The sequence below is a fragment of the Hordeum vulgare genome, chromosome 4H, assembly GCF_904849725.1.
Source record: "Hordeum vulgare subsp. vulgare chromosome 4H, MorexV3_pseudomolecules_assembly, whole genome shotgun sequence".
Lineage (NCBI taxonomy): Eukaryota > Viridiplantae > Streptophyta > Magnoliopsida > Poales > Poaceae > Hordeum > Hordeum vulgare.
Window position 1 is genome coordinate 15,715,703 of NC_058521.1, and position 22,963 is coordinate 15,738,665.

Consider the following 22,963-nt stretch of genomic DNA (forward strand, 5'->3'; position numbering starts at 1 on the left):
CAATGTAGTGGATATCGTTTCTTCGGGAAGTGCATGGTGTGCTCATTACCGTTGACATGGAAGGTGACATTGCCTTTGTTGCAATCTATAACAGCCCCTGCAGTATTTAAAAAGGGTCTTCCGAGGATGATAGCCATGGCATCGTCCTCAGGAATATCCAAGATAACAAAGTCTGTTAAGATAGTGGTATTAGCAACCACAACAGGCACATCCTCGCAAATGCCGATAGGGAAAGCAGTTGATTTGTCGGCCATTTGCAGAGAAATTTCAGTGGGTGTCAACTTATCCAACTCAAGTCTACGATAAAGAGAGAGCGTCATAACACTAACACCGGCTCCAAGGTCACATAAGGAAGTTCTTACGTAGTTTCCTTTAATGGAGGAAGGTATAGTGGGCACTCCGGGATCACCAAGTTTCTTAGGAGTTCCACCTTTCAAAGTGTAGTTGGCAAGCATGGTGGAGATCTCAAGATTTGGTATCTTCCATTTATTAGTCACGATATCTTTCATGTACTTGGCATACAGAGACATCTTGAGCATATAAATTAACCGCATCTGCAGAAAGACAGGTCTTATCATCTCAACGAAGTGCTCAAAATACTCATCATCCTTTTTCCTGGATGGCTTAGGAGGAAAGGGCATAGGTCTCTGAACCCATGGCTCCCTTTCTTTACCATGCTTCCTAGCAGTGAAGTCATTCTTATCGTACTTCTTAGGTCGTGGATTATCAGGATTAACCATAGGTTGAATCTCCACATCCTCATCATTGCTAGGTTGAGCATTATTATGAACATTGCTGTCCACATTGTCACTAGGTTCATGTTCATCACCTGATTGTGTTTCTGCATCAGATGCAGAGATATCATTAGGTTCTTCCGGTGTGACAGTATTTGGTGAATTGGCGTGCAGGTTTCTATCATCCTTCTTCTTCTCCTTAGGATGACTGGGTGTATGAGCATTGATTCCATGAGAATCTTGATCAATTCTCTTAGGATGACCTTCAGGATACAAAGGTTCCTGAGTCATTTTGCCTCCTCTAGTAATGACTCTGACAGAGTTGTCATTTAGTTCATTGAGCAAGTCATTCTGAGCTTTAAGTACTTGTTCTACCTGAGTAGTAATCATAGAGGCATGTTTACTCAGAAGCTTCAGATCATTGACATTTCTGTCTACACAAGCACTTAAATGGCTAAGCATACGAGTACTTTGTTCCAAATGTCTGCTAACATAATCATTCAAACTCTATTGTTTGGCAACAAAGTTGTCAAATTCATCAAAGCATAGGCTAGCAGGTTTATCAAAAGGAATATCACTCTCATCAAACCTACCAGAGAATTCACTTCTACTACCTGTATCGGGTTATCGAGACCATGGATCTCTTCGATAGGTGGTAGATTTTTGACATCTTCAGATCTAATGCCTTTCTCTTGCATAGATTTCTTGGCTTCTTGCATATCTTCGGGACTGAGGAATAGAATACCTCGTTTCTTAGGAGTTGGCTTAGGAGGTGGTTCGAGAATAGTCCAAGCATTATCGTTGATCAAGAGGTTATTCAGTAGGGTCTCAGCTTGTTCTACAGTTCGTTCCCTAAAAACACAACCGACACAACTATCTAGGTGGTCTCTAGAGGCATCGGTAAGTCCATTATAGAGGATATCAAGTATCTCGTTCTTCTTAAGAGGGTGATCAGGCAAAGCATTTTGTAGCTGGACGAGCCTCCCCCAAGCTTGTGGAAGACTCTCTTCTTGGAGTTGAGCAAAGTTGTATATTTCCTGCAAGGCAGCTTGCTTCTTGTGGGCAGGGAAATATTTCTCACACAAGTAATAGACCATCTCCTGGGGACTACGCACACATCCAGGAGCAAGAGAAGTGAACCAGGCTTTAGCTTCATCCTTTAGAGAGAAAGGAAACAACTTAAGGATATAGTAGTGGCGGATCTTCTCCTCATTAGTGAAAAGGTTGGCTATTTCGGATAGTTTGGCAAGATGGGCTATGACCGTCTTAGACTCATAGCCGTGAAAAGGATCAGATTTGACTAGAGAGATTATCTCAGGGTCGACAGAGAATTCATAATCCTTATTGGTGACAAAGATAGGCGAAGTGGCAAACTTCGGGTCATTTTTCATCCTAGCTTCCCGAGATTTTTCCTTCCACTTGAGAAGTAATTTCTCAGCGTCATAGGCATCCTTACACGCAAGAAAATCCTCATCTATCTCTCCCTCCATAACGTAACCCTCAGGTATAACAGGCAATTCATATCTAGGAGAGCTAGATCTAGCAGGAGCAAAAGGAGGTTCTATCTCAATAGTATCGGCAGTTTCAGAAGCATCACGAGCATTGGCAGTAACTCTAGCAATATGAGCATCAAGGAACACTCCTAGTGGAACATCAGGCAAAGTAGCATCTCTAGCAGTATCAAGCATAGCATCATCAGGCAAAATAGCATCTCTAGCATCATCAGGCAAAGCAATATCAAGCATAGCATCTCTAGCAGTATCAGACATAACATCTCTAGCAGTATCAGACATAGTATCATCAAGCATAGTATCAAGCATAGCATCATCATGCATAGTATCAAGCATAGCATCTCTAGCAGTAGTATCACAAGCATCATCAAGCACAAGCGACATATCAAGATTTCTAGCAGGAGGTGATGTCGCAAACTTACTCATAACTGAAGGTGAATCAAGTGCACAGCTAGATGGCAATTCCTTACCTCCCCTCGTAGTTGAGGGCAAGACTTTGGTCTTTGGATCCTTCAGATTCTTCATAGTGATCAGTAGATATAAATCCCAAGTGACTCAGAGAATATAGCAATACCTCCCCGGCAACGGCGCCAGTAAAATGCTGATCTGCAATCTCTGGCGTTAACTAGGTGAATGCTTATGACAACAAACCTTCTCCTGCAACGGCACCAGCAGAATGCTGCTAGCACTCCCCGGCAATGAAACTGGAAGAATGTTGTTGATGGCCCACTAGCGCGTGGGTTCGCAACAGTTTTTGAGGGTAGAGTATTCGACCCAATTTGTTGATAAGCCTCAGGAGGTGAGTGTATACTCTCAAGTATTAGGAGTTGAATTTGTCAGATTCAACCACACCTGAAAGATTAGTATCTGCAAGCACAGTAGTAACAACAAAGTAATATGATAACAACGGTGTCAGAAATGATCTTTTGACGGCAGACTATTCCTTACGATTGTATCAATGGCGCTTCCGTTGCCGCGTTGACGGAAGTTGTCAATTCCCGTCAACGGTCTCGCGAATCAACAGTGTAGCAGGTAGTAGTAGTGTAACGAGCAATAGCAGTGGCAAGGAACAACAGTGGTGACAGCAGTAGCAAGTAGCAACAGTAGCAAGCGACAATAATAGCAACAGTAGCAGCTGAGCAAAACAAGTAGCAACAGCAGCAGAGCAAGACAAGTAACAACAGTAGCAACAGTAGTAGCAGCAGTAGGACAAACTCGTAGGCAATGGGTCGGTGATTTGTTTGGATGATATTCATCATGCAACGACTATAGCACGGAGAGATATATGGCTAGCTCCCGTTCGTCAATGTGATGTAGGCATGCGTTCCGTGTGTCGTCATACGTGCTTAGGGAAAAGAACTTGCATGACATCTATTGTCCATCCCTCCCATGGCAGCAGGGTCCAAAAGGAAACTACGGGATATTAAGGTTCTCCTTTTAATAAAGAACCGGACCAACGCATTAGCACTTGGTGAACACATGAACTCCTCAAACTATAGTCATCGCCGGGAGTGGTTCCAGTTATTTTCACTCCGGGGTTGCCGAATCATAACACATAGTAGGTAACTACAACTTGCAAGATCGGATCTAAAACACACATATATTGGTGACAACATAATAATTTCAGATCTGAAATCATGGCACTCGGGCCCTAGTTACAAGCATTAAGCATGGCAAAGTAGTAGCAACATCAATCTCAGAACATAGTGGATACTAGGGATCAATCCCCATCAAAACTAACTCGATTACATGATAGATCTCATCCTACTCATCACCGCCCAGCGAGCCTACGAATAGATTACTCACGAACGACGAAGAGCTTTGATATGTCTCAAACGTATCTATGATTTTTGATGGTTTCACGCTGTTATCTTGTCTTCTTTGTATGTTTTATGTACCTTTTTATATCTTTTTGGGACTAACTTATTAATTCAGTGCCAAGTGCGAGTTCCTGTTTTTTCCGTGTTTTTGACTCTTTTCAGATCTGATTTTGGAACGGAGTCCAAACGGAAGAAAAACCCCGAAATGATTTTTCCCGAACGGAAGAAGTCCAGGAGGCTTTTGGACCAAGCCAGGTGGGCTCCAGGGAGCCCACAAGCCCCCACTCCGCCACCAGGGGGGAGGCAGTGGTGGGCAGGCTTGTGGCCTCCCTGGCCGCCCCGTGACCTAGGTCTTGCGCCTATATATTCCCAAATATTCCGCAAAAAATCAGGGGAGCCTCGAAAGTACTTTTCCGCCGCCGCAAGCTTCCGTTTCCGCGAGATCTCATCTGGAGACCCTTCCCAGTGCCCTGCCGGAGGGGACTTTGGAGGTGGAGCGCTTCTTCTTCATCATCATCGCCCCTCCAATGACTCGTGAGTAGTTCACTTCAGACCTACGGGTCCGTAGTTATAGCTAGATGGCTTCTTCTCTCTCTTGGATCTTCAATACAAAGTTCTCCATGATCTTAATGGAGATCTATCCAATGTAATCTTCTTTGGCGGTGTGTTTGTCGAGATCCGATGAATTGTGGACTTGTGATCAGATTATCTATGATATATATTTGAGTCTTTGCTGATTTCTTATATGCATGATTTGATATCCTTGTAAGTCTCTCCGAGTCTTGGGTTTTGTTTGGCCAACTAGATCTATGATTCTTGCAATGGGAGAAGTGCTTGGTTTTGGGTTCTGCCATGTGGTGACCTTTCCCAGTGACAGTAGGGGCAGCAAGGCACACATCAAGCAGTTGCCATCGAGGGTAAAAAGATGGGGTTTTTATCATTGGTTTGAGATTATCCCTCTACATCATGTCATCTTGTTTAAGGTGTTACTCTGTTCTTATGGACTTAATATACTAGATGCATGCTGGATAGCGGTCGACGTGTGGAGTAATAGTAGTAGATGCAGAAAGTATCGGTCTACTTGTTTCGGACGTGATGCCTATAGAAATAATCTTGCATAGATATCATCACGACTCTGCACAGTTCTATCAATTGCTCGACAGTAATTTGTTCACCCACAGTCCACTTGCTTTCATGAGAGAAGCCACTAGTAAACACTATGGCCCCCGGGTCTATTCACATCCATCGTTTACAACTCCGCTTTTACTTTGCTTTGTTACTTTGTTGCTTTCAGTTCTCACTTGGCAAACAATCTATAAGGGATTGACAACCCCTTCATAGCGTTGGGTGCAAGCTTTTTATGTTTGTGCAGGATCTTGAGATACTCTTCCGCCGGATTGATACCTTGGTTCTCAAATTGAGGGAAATACTTGCCGTCGCTGTGCTACATCACCCTTTCCGCTTCGAGGGAACACCAACGCAAGGCTCCAAGGCCATGGGGGAAATCCTTTGCATACTTGCCTAGGAAGTCCCTTAAGGCGTAGCCGTAGCTGAAGGATTCCTGGTGCCGTCGACACAACTATTTATGGCGCCGTTGTAGCTGAAGGATTCTGTTATGATTGTGTTTTTTGTGTTTCTTTTTGCGTTTGTGCCAAGCAAAACCGTTATGATTAGTCTTGGGGATGATTGTTTGGTCATGCTGGAAAAGACAGAACCTTTCTGCTCACTAAAAGAATCTTCATTTTTTTTATGTAAGAGATTTTGAGTCGATTATTTTTGGTGCTGATTGCTACGCAAATTCTTCAGACTTTCGTAATTTTTTAGAATTTTTGAAGTACCAGAGGTATACGAAACATACAGATTGCTATAGAGTGGTGTGCTGTCAACAGATTCTGTTTTTGTTATGTTGGTTGCTTATTTTGATGAAACTATGGATGGTATCGGGGGGTATTAGCCATGGAAGATTGAAAGTACAGTAACCCAACATCAGCACAAGTAGAATTTAAGTTTGCTACAGTACCTAACGAAGTGGTGGTTTGCTTTCTTGTACTAATGATATCACGAGTTTCTATTTAAGTTTCGTGTTGTGAAGTTTTCAAGTTTTGGGTGAAGTTCCTATGGACAAAAAGATAAAGAGTGGCAAGAGCTCAAGCTTGGGGATGCCCAAGGCACCCCAAGAGGTTCAAGGATGCCGTAAAAGCCTAAGCTTGGGGATGCCCCGGGAAGGCATCCCCTCTCTCGTCTTCAATCCATCGGTAACGTTACTTGGGGCTATATTTTTATTCACCACATGTTATGTGTTTTTGCTTGGAGCATCTTGTATCGTAGGAGTATTTTATTTTTGTTGTGTCACAATCATCCTTGCTGCACACCTAGAGAGAGACATGCACACACCGTGATTTTGTCGAGCTTCACTTATATCTTTTGGTAGACAATTCAGCTCACATGTGCTTCACTTATATCTTTTGAGCTAGATACTTTTACTCTTTGTGCTTCACTTATATCTTTTAGAGCACAGCGGTGCGTGGCTTGGTAGTTGATCTATGATTTGAAAGAAGTCTTAAAAGGGGTAGTTATCCAAAGCGATACGAAAACTTCCACCTTCATGTGCATTGAATAGTTAGAGAAGTTTGATTCATCTCAATTAGTTTTGAGTTGTGGTTATGGTAATATTGAAGTCATGCTAGTAAGGTGTTGTGGATCTAGAAATACTTGTGTTGAATTTAGTGATTCCCGTAGCATGCATGTATGGTGAACCGCTATGTGATGAAATCTGAGCATGATTAGTATATTGATTATCATCCTTTGCGTGGCGGTCGGGATCGCGCGATGGTTTATACCTACCAACCCTTCCCCTAGGAGTATGCGTTGAATGCTTTGTTTCGATTACTAATAAAACTTTTGCAACAAGTATATGAGTTCTTCATGTCTAATGTTGAGTCCATGGTTTAGATGCACTTTCACCTTCCACCATCACTATCTTCTTAGTGCCGTGCAACTTTCGCCGGTGCACAAAACCCACCATTAGCCTCCCTCAAAACAGCCACCATACCTAGCTACTATGACTTTTGCAAAGTCATTCCGAGATATATTGCCATGCAACTACCACCATGATATGTGCCACCACGTCTACATTGCCTTTGCACGATCGTAAGATAGCTAGCATGATGTTTCCATTGATGTCTATGCCATGCTAGATCATTGCCACGGCACACTAACGAAGGCATTCCATATAGAGTCATAATTGCTCTAAGTTTTGAGTTGAAAGTGTGATGATCATCATTATTGGAGCATTGTCCCATGTGAGGAAATAAAAGAGGCCAAAGAAGCCCATAAAAAAGAGGCCAAAGAGCCCACCAAAATAAAAAAAATATGAGAGAAAAAGAGAGAAGGGACAATGCTACCACTTTTTCCACACTTGTGCATATTGAGCACCATGATCTTCATGATTGAGAGTCTCTCGTTTTGTCACCACCATATAGCTAGTGGGAAATTATCATTATATAACTTGGCTTGTATATTCCAATGATAGGCTTCCTTAAAATTGCCTTAGGTCTTCGTGAGCAAGCAAGTTGGATGCACACCCACTAGTTTTATTTAAGAGCTTTCACATACTTGTAGCTCTAGTGCATCATTTGTATGGCAATCCCTACTCATTCACATTGATATCTATTGATGATCATCTCCACAGCTCATTGATATGCCTAGTTAATGTGACTATCTTCTCCTTTTTGTCTTGCAACCTCCACCACATTCCACAACATTTATAGTGCTATAACCATGGCTCACGCTCATGTATTGCGTGAGAGTTGAAAATGTTTGAGAAAGTAAAGGTGTGAAACAATTACTTGGCCAATACCGGGGTTGTGCATGATTTAAATTCGTTGTGCAATGATGATAGAGCATAGCCAGACTATATGCTTTTGTAGGGATAACTTTCTTTTGGCCTTGTTATTTTGAAAGTTCATGATTACTTTGCTAGTTTGCTTGAATTATTATTGTCTCCACGTCAATAGCAAACTATTGTTTTGAATCTAATGGATCTGAACATTCACGTCACATAAGAGGAATTACAAAGGACACCTATGCTAGGTAGCATGAAAGCATCAAAAATTCATTCTTATCACTTCCCTACTGGAGGACGAGCAGGAGTTAAGCTTGGGGATGCTTGATACGTCTCAAACGTATCTATAATTTTTGATGGTTTCACGCTGTTATCTTGTCTTCTTTGTATGTTTTATGTACCTTTTTATATCTTTTTGGGACTAACTTATTAATTCAGTGCCAGTTCCTGTTTTTCCGTGTTTTTGACTCTTTTCAGATCTAATTTTGGAACTGAGTCCAAACGGAAGAAAAACCCTGAAATGATTTTTTCCCGAACGAAGAAGTCCAGGAGGCTTTTGGGCCAAGCCAGGTGGGCTCCAGGGAGCCCACAAGCCCCCACTCCGCCACCAGGGGGGAGGCGGCGGTGGGCAGGCTTGTGGCCTCCCTGGCCGCCCCCTGACCTAGGTCTTGCGCCTATATATTCCCAAATATTCCGCAAAAAATCAGGGAAGCCTCGAAAATACTTTTCCGCCGCCGCAAGCTTCCGTTTCCGCGAGATCTCATCTGGAGACCCTTCCCGGCGCCCTGCCGGAGGGGACTTTGGAGGTGGAGGGCTTCTTCATCATCATCATCGCCCCTCCAATGACTCGTGAGTAGTTCACTCAGACCTACAGGTCCGTAGTTAGTAGCTTCTCTCTCTTGGATCTTCAATACAAAGTTCTCCATGATCTTCATGGAGACCTATCCGATGTAATCTTCTTTGGCGGTGTGTTTGTCGAGATCCGATGAATTGTGGACTTGTGATCAGATTATCTATGATATATATTTGAGTCTTTGCTGATTTCTTATATGCATGATTTGATATCCTTGTAAGTCTCTCCGAGTCTTGGGTTTTGTTTGGCCAACTAGATCTATGATTCTTGCAATGGGAGAAGTGCTTGGTTTTGGGTTGTGCCATGTGGTGACCTTTCCCAGTGACAGTAGGGGCAGCAAGGCACACATCATGCAGTTGCCATCAAGGGTAAAAATATGGGTTTTTTATCATTGGTTTGAGATTATCCCTGGCGTTACTCTGTTCTTATGGACTTAATACACTAGATGCATGCTGGATAGCGGTCGACGTGTGGAGTAATAGTAGTAGATGCAGAAAGTATCAGTCTACTTGTTTCAGACGTGATGCCTATAGAAATAATCATTGCATAGATATCGTCACGACTCTGCACAGTTCTATCAATTGCTCGACAGTAATTTGTTCACCCACAGTCCACTTGCTTTCATGAGAGAAGCCACTAGTAAACACTACGGCCCCCGGGTCTATTCACATCCATTGTTTACAACTCTGCTTTTACTTTGCTTTGTTACTTTGTTGCTTTCAGTTCTCACTTGGCAAACAATCTATAAAGGATTGACAACCCCTTCATAGCGTTGGGTGCAAGGTTTTTGTGTTTGTGCATGATCTTGAGATACTCTTCCGTCGGATTGATACCTTGGTTCCCAAACTGAGGGAAATACTTACCGTCGTTGTGCTACATCACCCTTTCCGCATAGAGGGAACACCAACGCAAGGCTTCAAGGCCACGGGGGAAATCCTTTGCCTACTTGCCTAGGAAGTCCCTTAAGGCGTAGCCGTAGCTGAAGGATTCCTCGTGCCGTCAACACAACTATTTCTGGCGCCGTTGCAAGGGATACACAGTAGCCATCAAGTTCATGGAATTGGAGAGGGAAGAAGGTTGATGATGACGATGGCGACGATTTCCCCTCTCCGGAGCCCAAGACGGACTCCAGATCTGCCCTCGAGATGAAGAACAGGTGGTGGCGGCGCCTCCGTATCGTAAACGCAACGAAAACTTCTCTTTTTTATTTTTTCTGGGACGAAAGGGATCTTATAGATCTGAGATTGGGGGGGGGGGGGCAGAGCCGTGTGGGCCCCACAAGCCTGCACCACACCACCAGGGGGGTGGTGGCGGAGCAAGGGCTTGTGGCCCACTGGCCCACCCCCTGAGGTGGAACTTGGCGCAAATATTTTTGATATTTTCCAAAACTGCTCCCCGTAAATTTTCAGGACGTTTGGAGAACTTTGATTTCTGCACAAAAATAACACCAATGCAAATCTGCTGAAAACAGCGTCACTCCAGGTTAGTTCCATTCAAATCATGCAAATTAGAGTCCAAAACAAGGGCAAAAGAGTTTGGAAAAGTAGATACGATGGAGACGTATCACGTAACACATGATCCCGTGGCTAACTCCTTAGTCACATTGAGCTCATTATGATGATGTATTACCGAGTGGGCCCAGAGATACCTCTCCGTCACACGGAGTGACAAATCCCAGTCTTGATTCGTACCAACCCAAAAGACATTTTCAGAGATACCTGTAGTGCACTTTTATAATCACCGAGTTGCGTCCGGACGTTTGATACACCCAAAGTATTCCTACGGTATGTGGGAGTTGCATAATCTCATGGTCTAAGGAAATGATACTTGACATTATAAAATCTCTAGCAGACGAACTATACGATCTTGTGCTATGCTTAGGATTGGATCTTGTCCATCACATCATTCTCTGAATGATGTGAAACCATTATCAATGACATCCAATGTCCATGGCCGGGAAACCATGACCATCTATTGATCAACGAGCTAGTCAACTAGAGTATCACTAGGGACATGTTGTGGTCTATGTATTCACACATGTATTACGGTTTCCGGTTAATACAATTATAGCATGAATAATAAAAAATTATCATGAACAAGGAAATATAGTAATAACCATTTTATTATTGCCTCTAGGGCATATTTCCAACACTATCTACCACCGATACGACTCTACATACACCTAACGTTTGCTTCTATCTAGTAACGAGAGATAAAATTGCGTTGTGGGTGTAACGAGGATAGCTTTGCAGGATATTGGAGAAACTAAAATATGAAAATAGTTTCTGCACTAAATAGAGTTATAATATATTACAATATATTACAAATAGTGAGTGTGGAATAATGATGATATGGTGTGCAGAATCATCCTAGGCAATTGATAACAAGATGCGTAATCATTCTTGCAATTTTATATGAGGGAGAGGCATGAGCTAATATACTTTCCATACTTGGATCATATGAACTTATGATTGGATCACTAGGAAGCATCAAAACTACTAGAAATCATTAAGGTAAACCCAACCATAGCATTAAACATCAAGTTCCCTTTACTCCCATACGTAAACAACCCCCTTACTCGAGTGTAAGTTTCAGTCACTGTAGCCACCCACTAGAAGGGAATCATGAACATATTGCAACACCCTCCAATGTGAATGCTTCACGTGTGCGCCTCACATAAGGCACCTTAGGACAACACCAAAATAAAACATACATTGAAACCAATCAAGATCATCAATCAACCCAAAAGACAATATAGATCTACTCAAACATCGTAGGATGGCAACACATCATTGATTAATAATATGTGGCATGAAAGACCATGTTCAATTAGGGGATTACAGCGGGGTGTGGGAGAGTGGACCGCTGAAAAGGGGTGAGGAAGCTGATGACGACAATGATGTTGATGAACACGTACACCGCGGCAATGGCTCCCCCGGAGGCACTCCGGTGCCGCCGGAAGAGAGGGGGAGAGCTTCTCCCCCCTTAGGCTTCCTCCTCCATGGCCTCTCCCCATCTAGGGAGAGGTTCTCCCTATGGTCCTTGGCCACCATGCCCCCCGGAGGGGCGAGAGACCCTTCGAGATTGGATCTCTCTCTCTCTCTCTTTGTTTCTATCTTATTTTTGTTGATGCTTTCTAGCCCTTCACCGTTTCTTAAATATGTGGAGAACCGTAACTCCAACCGGGATTTAATTTTGAGGGGATTTATATCGGGAAAATATATTTCTTGCAGTGAAAGAAGGGCCCCAACCGACTTAAGGGTGGCCACAAGCAATCAGGGCGTGACACCACCCCTGCAGCGCCCTGTTGGCTTGTGAGAGCCTTGGGCATTGTGCGGCATTGATTCTTCTTCCCAAAATTCACATATACTCCAAAAAAATCTTCGTAAATTTTTATCGTGTTTGGAGTCTGTTTGATATGTTTTTTCTACAAAACAAAACTCACACAAAAACAGGAACTGGCACTGGGTACTAGATACGTAAGTTACTTCCCAGAAATAATATAAAATGTTGCCAAAAGTATATGAACGTTGTAGAATACTGGCATGAATACATCATAAATTGTCAATACATTGAAGACATATCACTTCTCTGTTCGGCCTACCTCCTGTCACCCGAGTCCAATGCTTGAAGACATGGAGGCTCATCTGTCCGTTGTGCACGAGAGTGGGCAGAAAGCAATGAAGGACGTCTTCCAAGCTTTATGGACCGAAGTGGTACTAGTACCCAAATATATGGTTGTCTTAGCTGACCAGCTGAAAGGAGCACGACGTTGGATACATGCTTGGAAGGTTTCTTCCTGTCGAGAGGGAGCGAGGGAGACCTAGGCCATGGCGAAGACCACTTATACAAGTCTTGGTACGACGAAGCTAGCAGAGGTGGGACCTAAAGGGTTGGATGGTCACGGGATACCCACAAGCCTTGTGTACAAAAGTGTCATGCCAGCTGCTAGGTTTTCTCAGAAGGACTGTGATTTAGATACTTTAATAGAAGGACTAGACCGAGTGTAATAGGTAGGTGTGAATTTATATACCGAAGTATTTTATGTCAATATTCAGACCGTGCTTCTGAACTCTGTCAGCCATCCATCGACTTCCACCTCCTTCATTACTAACCGAGGAGTGTATCCTACTACTAATTAGAGTAATCAGACCAGTTGCTTTGGATGATGAGGCAATCCGGCTATGTGGCTCGAAAGACAAGAGGGAGATGGAAATCTATGCTATATCACTTTTTTAACATGAGAAACATCTTCCAAGAAAAATAGTTCTTCCAACAGTTCCTTTCCTCGGGTGAATGTGCCGAGAACAAGTGTCTGAAGATGGGTGACCTCGGGGGTAAGCCCCTGGTCAGGGTTTAAAATACCATTTCCACATTAACCCTATGTCATGGCCGGCCAATTTGTATGTTAAGAGTGTTAGCTTTCGTTTTTTCTGTCTGAGGAACTACACCAGCTGGCCTGTCGGGACCCCGATCCTAGGTCATAAGAACCCAGCCTGTAACACATCACATCACTTTGCGGCCTCACGCACGGTAAACTCCACGGCCTCCACCTTACCGTGGCCGGGACCGTTTGCGTCTTTTGGCTCACGTATATGAATGTGTCGCTAGCGTTCAAATGACAAGAACCCGGGTCGACATGACTAGTTATAAACCCAAGCGGTACATCCGTACAGGGACAGGCATACATAACCCAACAAATCAGGTGTCGGTCATCAGCGTGTGTAGACGAGTCGTAGCAAGCTACTAGGACTCCATTACACCACGTGACATTTCCCTGAGGGGACAGACACAGCAGCAAGAAGGATACATGCCGGTCAATCAATGTGTTTCGAGCAGTAGCAAGCTACCAAGGACCGATGGAAACACAAAGAGGCATTTCCCTGTAAAGAGTACTACTAAAGGCAAAGAACTAGGTGTCGAATCCCACACATATAATGCATTTCAAACATACACACATTATGCATGATATGTGTAGATACAACATGGCATCAGAACATAACTCTATGACTCAAGCATTTATTAAAGACTCATAAGAGTCAACATAGTATGATATTACAAACATGGGGTCTCGTGACCCGACACTCAAGTCATACAAACAACAAGCGGAAGCAAAGCATGTCTGGGTACACACATCTACTAAAAGTGGCTGGAAGAGCCTGAAAAGCTACTACGACCCTACCAAAGGAGCCAGACCTCTGTCTGGGATTCCCAAGCTATTCCGGTCAACATCGAACACATCGCGTAGAACCTTTAAATGAGTCTAAGTCTTCTCTGCAAAAACATAAATAAAGCAACCGTGAGTACAAAGGTACTCAACAAGTCTTACATCAGAACTATCTACATATGCATCATGTTTCAATGAAAGGATTGTGGGGTTTGATTGCAGCAAGCCAGCTTTGACTCTTGGCTAACCTGTACTACGACTACAAGTTCTTTCTTCGAGGTGGGATAGCGCACACGATTCCACATATTCACCAATTCAATACACCACTATGGATCCACTCTCGTCTCCCTATGAGAAGGCCTTCCATAGCACTCACACTTATCTTGCATGTTTTAGAGTATCCATTTAAATTGTCTATGTACCACGAAATGTTTCCAAGTAGTCCATATCCGAGGACGCGGCTATTCGAACAGATTAAATCACCCTGCAGGGGTATACTTCTTCACACACGCTCCCACCACTTATCACCATGTGCACGTCATGTATCTCGGCAACCTTCAAGCGGAAGCACTGGCGTGGGTTTCGGCCACGACCGTTAACCACACAAGACCCTAGTCCAGGTTTATCACCTATTTGAATGAACCTGCAAGGAAGTCCGTCCGAGGTTTCCTCTACGGCCCCAAACGATGTGCGCAGGGATCCCAAGCCCACCATCCGGGTGCCACTTGGTACACCGTGCCACTGTGTATCTACCGTAGTGAAGCCTACCCCGTCGGGCAGAGCTAAACACGGCCGCCAACACTTTTCCTACAAACACCAGAAACTAATTGCAACTCCTGGACACAGATCTAGGCGATTAATAAGACGAGAGGGTCAATTAAGTATCCCAATGTGTGGTAGTATCTTGTCTTGGATAACACACACAGAACTCAGTTCTTAAGGACGGTCCCAATGAGACAACCCACCATGTACTCCTACATGGCCTCTCATCGCTACCTTTACCAAATCAGATTCACACTTTTACTCCCACACTGTAGGACATAAACACAACCATTCCGATTCATCATCCAGATGGATCAGACCCGACACGACTCTAAGCATAGCAGGCATTGTAAACAAGCATGGATGAGTAAGCACAACAAGGCTCAAGCAAGTGCTACTCATGCTAAGTGGTTTCAACTATTTACTGTGACAAAATCAGGTCATGCAAAGGAATGGGTTCAACTACCGTTAACCTATACAGTTGAATCGTGTTTGTCCTAATGCAGTAAAAGAGAGCAGGAGCGAGAGAGTGGGTTTATTTCAATATGCTCAAGGGGGTTTGCTTGCCTGACACGTCTGAAGATAGCAATGAGTCTTCATCAATGTCAACGATCACATCGTCGGAAACATCGTTTACCGAGGGGGAACAACACCGGCAAACAAGAAAGAACAACAATTACTTCACGGAAATGCAACACTATGATGCATGCTCAAGACATGGAATGAAAGGTGCCAGGGCTAATGTGGCTATCATTTCTTAAGTTGAAGTTGGTTTGAATTAGGATTCAACATCACTTCAAGCCGGTTATTTCATCGGATACCCTTTTAATTGATTCGACCTGATGCTCATAACAAATTGTTCCAAAATGCATTGACCAATGTTTGGCCATAATAATTGAAGTGGAAATCAAATAAGTATCAATTTCCATCTCCAAACTAAATATGAAATTTATCATATTCACCATTTTGCCTATTTGGTGACGTTAACTTTTTCAAACATGCATTAAAATGCCATAATCAGATTCTTTGGATTTTTCTGATCCTTTTTCATATATAAATTATTTTCATCCGAGTTATATTTTAATTTCTATGATTTTTACAAGTTTTATGCATTTTCTGGAATTATTTCATAATCAGAAAATACTATTATTGCATCAGCACTGACGTCAGCAGGTCAGCTGGCCGGCCAGGTCAAACGTGACAGCCAGGGCCCATTAGTCAGTGACACACGTGTTAAGAACAGTTTAATTTTAATCTTTTATTCCTAATTAGGGTCTGGGCCCACTGTCAGTGAGTCTTTAGGTTAATTAATCTGGTTAGTTAATTTTGTGGTTGACTTAAGTTAAACAGGGCTGGGCCCCAGCTGTCTGTGACTCTAGGGTGTCAACCCACGGTCACAGGGGGTCGAGACCACCGGCGGCTCAACGCCGGCGACTACAGACGCGGCGGAGCTCATCGGAAAATCCCTACGGGCATCCATTTCGGTCGCGGTTTGGCTCTACGGCTAGCTGATGAATGGCAGCATCCGTTCCGACCAAGCTACGGGCCAGAAGGTGGCCGGAGCGAGGCCGGCGACGACCTCGGGTGGTGGCCGGAGTCGGCCATGGTGGGGGTTGGCGCTAGAGGGCAGGAACGGAGGGGGAGAGCATCGGAGGAGGAGCAGGAGCTCACGGCGAACCCATTTCTAGCATCGGCGACGAAGGGGAGGCTCGGAGTAGGCCGAATCGACGGCGGCGGATCCGGTGAGCGGAGGGAGAAACGGCGATGATGGCGACGCTGCGGGGGCTCGGGAGCTCGGAGAAGTTGATGGAGAGGTGCAGCTCGTCGAGGCGGAGGTGTGGAGCGTGACAGGGCAGCGATGGGTGGCCGGGGTCGACGGCGACGAACTTGAGCAGAGCTTGGCAACGGCGACGAGAGAAGAGAGGAAACAGAGAAGAGAGGGAGAAATGGAAAGGAGGAGGGGATCGAGACGGCTCTCCCGAGCCTATCCTAGCCACCAGGTCGGCGGGGAGGCCAGGCAGGCAGGAGGCGTGGCGCCCCTGGCCATGCGCCGTGGCGAGCTTCTCCTCTGCCTTCTGGCACGAGGAAGAAGACGCCTAAGCCCCTGGTGGGCTGGGCCAGGCGACAGGTAAGCCCCCCTTTTTTTCTTTTCTTTATTCTTTCTATTTTCTATTTGCTAACATTTGTGTTGATTTGAAAATAAATCCAAATCATTTTGCAAAATCCTTATAATATTTTTATGTGGCATAAATATAAATGTCCAATACCACATAATAGTTTCGGTATTTACAAAGCTATATTTATATATGGAAATATAATTCCCTTTAAAATAGTTATTTGATTAATTAAAAAAACCAATATAAAAAGTTTCTATGATCCAAAATATTGGTTGACATTTTTATTTCAGTCCAATATTTTATTGGAAAATGAGGGACATTTCCTTGAATCAATTTGAAGCAATATTTATGTTGCTTGTTTGACAAAAATTTAAATGATGAGGCTTGATCACTCCTCATTTCATTTCCAAAAGAAAAAGAAAAATAAAAAAATAGGAATGCATGCATGAGATGCAATGACAAACAATTCTAGGTCTGGGGCTGTGACATGGCCCGGGAGTAACAATCATAGCAGTGCTCCCTTTGCCCCTTAGCCAAATTATCACGAACTTAAGGGGCAAGCACAGGATCCGGGCAACTCGGCTTGGCCAAATATTAAATCAAATTGATGCATATTATGGCTTTATATACAATAGTGTGTAAGAGGTGGAGCAACACGTGTTTTGAAAAGAACAAGCTGTATGATCTCATGATGTCATTCGAAGGATGCTCCAAGGTGTACATAACGTAGAAAAGAAAGAAAAACAGAGGTAAGTTGTATACATAAGCAGTGTTCAGGGAGGGGGATCAATTGTACAAGGGTCATAAAAGTGCCACATTCTAAGGATTGGGCTCTAGACGTCCGTCCTTTGGACCTAGAACTCGGTAAGCTGCTCCGATGAGCACCAGGTCAATAATAAATGGCCCATCCCATCGAGGGGACAATTTGTGCTTCTACTTCTATGGATGTAGTCGCATGACAAGGTCCCCGATGTTGAAGTCTTTAGCACGGACCTCCATAGTGTTGTAGCACCAGTCTTGCTATTGGTACATGGAAGATTGTGTTCGAGCAACGTTCTGCTCCTCTTCGAGAGCATCTAAGGCATACTGCTGATCGAACTCGACCTCCCGTTCTTCATACATGCGTACCCGAGGTGCGTCGTGTATGATGTCGTAAGGGAGTACAACCTCGGTGACGTATACCATAAAAAATGGTGTGTATTTGATACGTCTCAAACGTATCTATAATTTTGATGGTTTCACGCTGTTATCTTGTCCTCTTAGGTTGTTTTATGTACCTTTTATATCTTTTTTGGGACTAACTTATTAATTCAGTGCCAAGTGCCAGTTCCTGTTTTTTCCGTGTTTTTGACTCTTTTCATATCTGATTTTGGAACGGAGTCTAAACGGAAGAAAAAACCTGAAATGATTTTTTCCCGAACGGAAGAAGACCAGGTGGCTTTTGAGCCAAGCCAGGTGGGCTCCAGGGAGCCCACAAGCCCCCACTCCGCCACCAGGGGGAGGCGGCGGTGGGCAGGCTTGTGGCCTCCCTGGCCGCCCCATGACCTAGGTCTTTGGCATATAAATTCCCAAATATTCCACAAAAAATCAGGGGAGCCTCGAAAATACTTTTCCGCCGCCGCAAGCTTCCGTTTCCGCGAGATCTCATCTGGAGACCCTTCCTCGCGCCCTGCCGGAGGGGACTTTGGAGTTGGAGGGCTTCTTCATCATCATCATCGCCCCTCCAATGACTCGTGAGTAGTTCACTTCAGACCTACGGGTCCGTAGTTAGTAACTAGATGGCTTTTTCTCTCTCTTGGATCTTCAATACAAAGTTCTCCATGATCTTCATGGAGATCTATCCGATGTAATCTTCTTTGGCGGTGTGTTTGTCTAGATCCGATGAATTGTAGATTTGTGATCAGATTATCTATGCTATATATTTGAGTCTTTGCTAACTTCTTATATGCATGATTTGATATCCTTGTAAGTCTCTCCGAGTCTTGGGTTTTGTTTGGCCAACTAGATCTTTGATTCTTGCAATGGGAGAAGTGCTTGGTTTTGGGTTCTACCATGTGGTGACCTTTCCCAGTGACAGTAGGGGCAGCAAGGCACACATCAAGTAGTTGTCATCAAGGGTAAAAAGATGGGGTTTTTATCATTGGTTTGAGATTATCCCTCTACATCATGTCATCTTGCTTAAGGCGTTACTCTGTTCTTATGGACTTAATACACTAGATGCATGCTGGATAGCGGTCGACGTGTGGAGTAATAGTAGTAGATGAAGAAAGTATCGGTCTACTTGTTTCAAACGTGATGCCTATAGATATAATCATTGCATAGATATCGTCACGACTTTGCACGGTTCTATCAATTACTCGACAGTAATTTGTTCACCCACTGTCTACTTGCTTTCATGAAAGAAGCCACTAGTAAACACTACGACCCCCGGGTCTATTCACATCCATCGTTTACACCTCCGCTTTTACTTTGCTTTGTTACTTTGTTGCTTTCAGTTCTCACTTGGCAAACAATCTATAAGGGATTGACAACCCCTTCATAGCGTTGGGTGCAAGCTTTTGTGTTTGTGCAGGATCTTGAGATACTCCTCCGCCGGATTGATACCTTGGTTCTCAAATTGAGGGAAATACTTACCGTCGCTGTGCTACATCACCCTTTCCGCTTCGAGGGAACACCAACGCAAGGCTCCAAGGCCACGAGGGAAATCCTTTGCATACTTGCCTAGGAAGTCCCTTAAGGCGTAGCCGCAGCGGAAGGACTCCTGGTGCCGTTGACACAACTATTTCTGGCGCCGTTGCAAGGGATACACAACAAACATCAGTATCCACTTGACCTGTTCGGCGTGGTGCGCAAACCCCATAAGACGGAATCCAGTTCCTCAACCCATTTGCAATCGGCTTTTTAACGGAGCGTACTAGCCTTGGCTTGATACCACTAAGGATTAGTCCGTTGGTCCGCTCCACCTGCCCATTAGACCGTGGATGGTATAAGGATGCGTAATAGAGCTTGATGCCCATTTTTGCACAATAACCCTTGACCATTTTGTCCATGAAGTTTTCCTTTTATTCGTGGTCTGACGGTGTGGTATACCGTAATAGTGTATTACCCTAGAAAGTAATTCAATCACGTGGGTAGCGTCGGCTGAGGTGACGGGCATTGCTTCAATCCACTTAGTGAATTTGTCAACCATGACAAGTAGGTATTTATTTAGGGATTTTTATTGATCCGCCCTTTAATGGGCCGGCCATATCTAGCCCCCAGATCGTGAAAGGTCAGGTGATGGAGATAGTGCGGAGCACCGTAGGATGCATGTGGCTTTGTTTGACGAATACTTGACAGCCTGGGCAACACTACATTAACACCGTGGCATCGGCACCCTCGGTTGGCCAATAGAAACCAAATTAGAAGGCCTTGCTAACCAATGTACAAGCAGCAACGTGATTTGCACTCATGCTGGAGTGTATCTCTTGGATTAATTTTCTCCCTTCTTCCTCGGATATACATCTCTAGAGGACGCTTGTGGTGTTCATCTTGTAGAGTTCTTCTTCATGATCCATATAGGATTTATATTCCCGTACAATCCGTCATGTGTTGCTTTTGTCATCGGGGAGTTCTTTATCGAGCAGATACGCGAGAAGTGGCTCAGCCCATGGCATGATGATTGCCACGACTTCATGTGCGGAAGTTGTTACATGAATAGGTGAGCCGCCCACTACACCTTGTCCTTCGTCATGTTTGGGCGGGGCATGTTGCCCGACGTCACTTGAATCCGACGTTCCTTTGGTCTTCCTACCAGACTAAGGATGTCTTAAAGAGCCATTCGAGGAAGGTATTGTTTTGTACCTTATCATGTTTTGTGCCCATTCAGGTGAGTATATTTGTAGCCTGGTTGCTATAACGGGGTATGTGGTGAAATTCGAGCCCCTCGAACCTGGCCGAGATATTTAGGACCACATTCCGGTATGCTGTCATCTTTGGGTCGTTGGCCTCGAATTCACTGTTAACCTACGAGATGGCGAGCTTGGAATCACCTCGAACCTCCAAGCATTTAACACCCATGGAGACTGCTATCCGAAGTCTGTGTAAGAGGGCTTCATATTCTGCCGCATTGTTTGAATCTATGTACATAATGTGCAACACGTATCAAATATTGGGGCATGTGGGTGACGTGAGAACGACACGAGCCGCTAGGCGAGCAATCATTTTGGAACCATCGAAGTACATGGTCCATTGCGAGTAGGTGCTATACTCCCTAGGGAGGTCGGCTTATGTCCGTTTGGCAATGAAGTCAGCCAACACCTAACATTTAATAGCTCGACACGGTCGATAAGTAATTCCAAAAGGTAGGAGCTCTATGGCCCACTTGGCGATATGCCCCGTTGCATTCGTGTTGCTCGCTATGTTGCTTAATGGGACTCGGATTCTACGGTCACCGGGCACTCTTGAAAGTAGTGCCGAAGTTTTCGTGATGCCATGAAGATGGCGTAGGCTTTCTTTTGATAGTGAGGGTAGCGTGTTTTACAAGGGGTGATGACTTCGGAGACATAATAAACAGGCTTGTGGACCTGGAAATTGTGACCCTCCATGTCTTGTTCAACCACAAGAACCGTGCTACCCACTTGGTTTGTGGCCGAGTTGTATAATATCATCGGCTCGCATACCCTCGGGGCTGCTAGCATGGGATTGGTAGCGAGGAGGATTTTAATATCTTCGAGGACCGCCGCGGCCTCCTTGGTCCATACGAGTGTTTTTGTTTGCTTTAACAATCTATATAGAGGAGGTGCCTTCTCCCCGAGTCTTGATATTTAATGCTACCACGCATCCTGCTAGTTATTGTACGTGTTTGTGCTTGTTGGTACCTCCTGACGGTCCAAGGCCCGTATTTTTGTCGGAGTGGCCTCAATTCCTCGGCTGGATACAATAAAGCCGAGGAGTTTGCTAACTCGGACTCTGAAAACACATTTCTCTGGGTTAAGCTTAATTTGATACTCCCGCAAACACGAGAATATATTACGGAGGTTAGTTGCCAACTGTCTGACGTGTTTGGTTTTGACAACCACATCGTCAACGTAGGCTTCGACGGTCTCCCCGGTATGTTTTTCCAGGTGTCACATCCTCAGCTTTTGCTACAGTGATGTATGTAATTAAGCTACAGTGATCCCACACGAATGGTGCCACGTCACCGTGAATTCTATCGTTGATTTCATGTTAGTCGAAACCGAGTCAAATTTAAAATTTAAAAATAAGTCGAACGAGAAAAGTTTTCGAATGTTAAAATAAAAATGTCGGATGAGTTGCAAAGATTCCTTAATTACTTATAGAATTGAATCGTGCATTTTTAAAATTATTTAAAACCCATATATATTTAAAACAGAAATAAAAAAAATAATAACAAAAAGAAAAGAAAAAACCCCCAAAAGGCCCCGGCCCAACTGGGCCAAGTGGCCCAGTCGGCCACCCCCATAGCCCACCAATCCACCTGGGGGTATAAGTCCCCCAGGGGAAACCCTAACCGAGCCAGCCCTCCCCATTCACGTGCCCCGCCGCCTGGAGCCGAGGGAAAACCCCTCGCTCCCCACCAACTCCCTCCCTCGTCAGCCCCGTACCCCACGCCCCGCTCCTCGCCCAGCCCCTCGTGGGCCTCCCTCTCCCTCGATCTCTCTGCCCCAGATCCCGTCGCCCCACCCATCACCAGGAGCGCCCACGCCACTCCTCCCCCGTCGCCCCATCCCCTGGCTCGAGCCCCTCCCCCAGCGCCAGCTCGCCTCACCTCCCCACGTCGCCCCACCTAGCGCCCCTGGATCCCTCTCGGGCGCCCCCACTCCCTCTCGTGGCTCGCCCCAGACCGGCCCTTGCCTCCCTCACCGGCCTCCACTGCCGGCCGGCCCGAGCCCCGCCACCGGCGACCGGCTCGCCGCCGCTAGGAGCTGCACTGCCACCGCCTCGCTCCCCTCCACCGCAGGATGACCCCGCCGCCCTCCACTACACCACCGCCATCGACTCACCCCCTCCTCCTTGGCAGCCTCCTCATCTCATCCCCGACGGCTCCATTGAGCCTTGCCGACCCCGCGACCCTACAACGTGGGTGAGAACGCCCCCTCTTCCTCTCCTCCAACTCTCGGGTTTCGTTCCGACGTTCATCGCCTCGTCCCGGC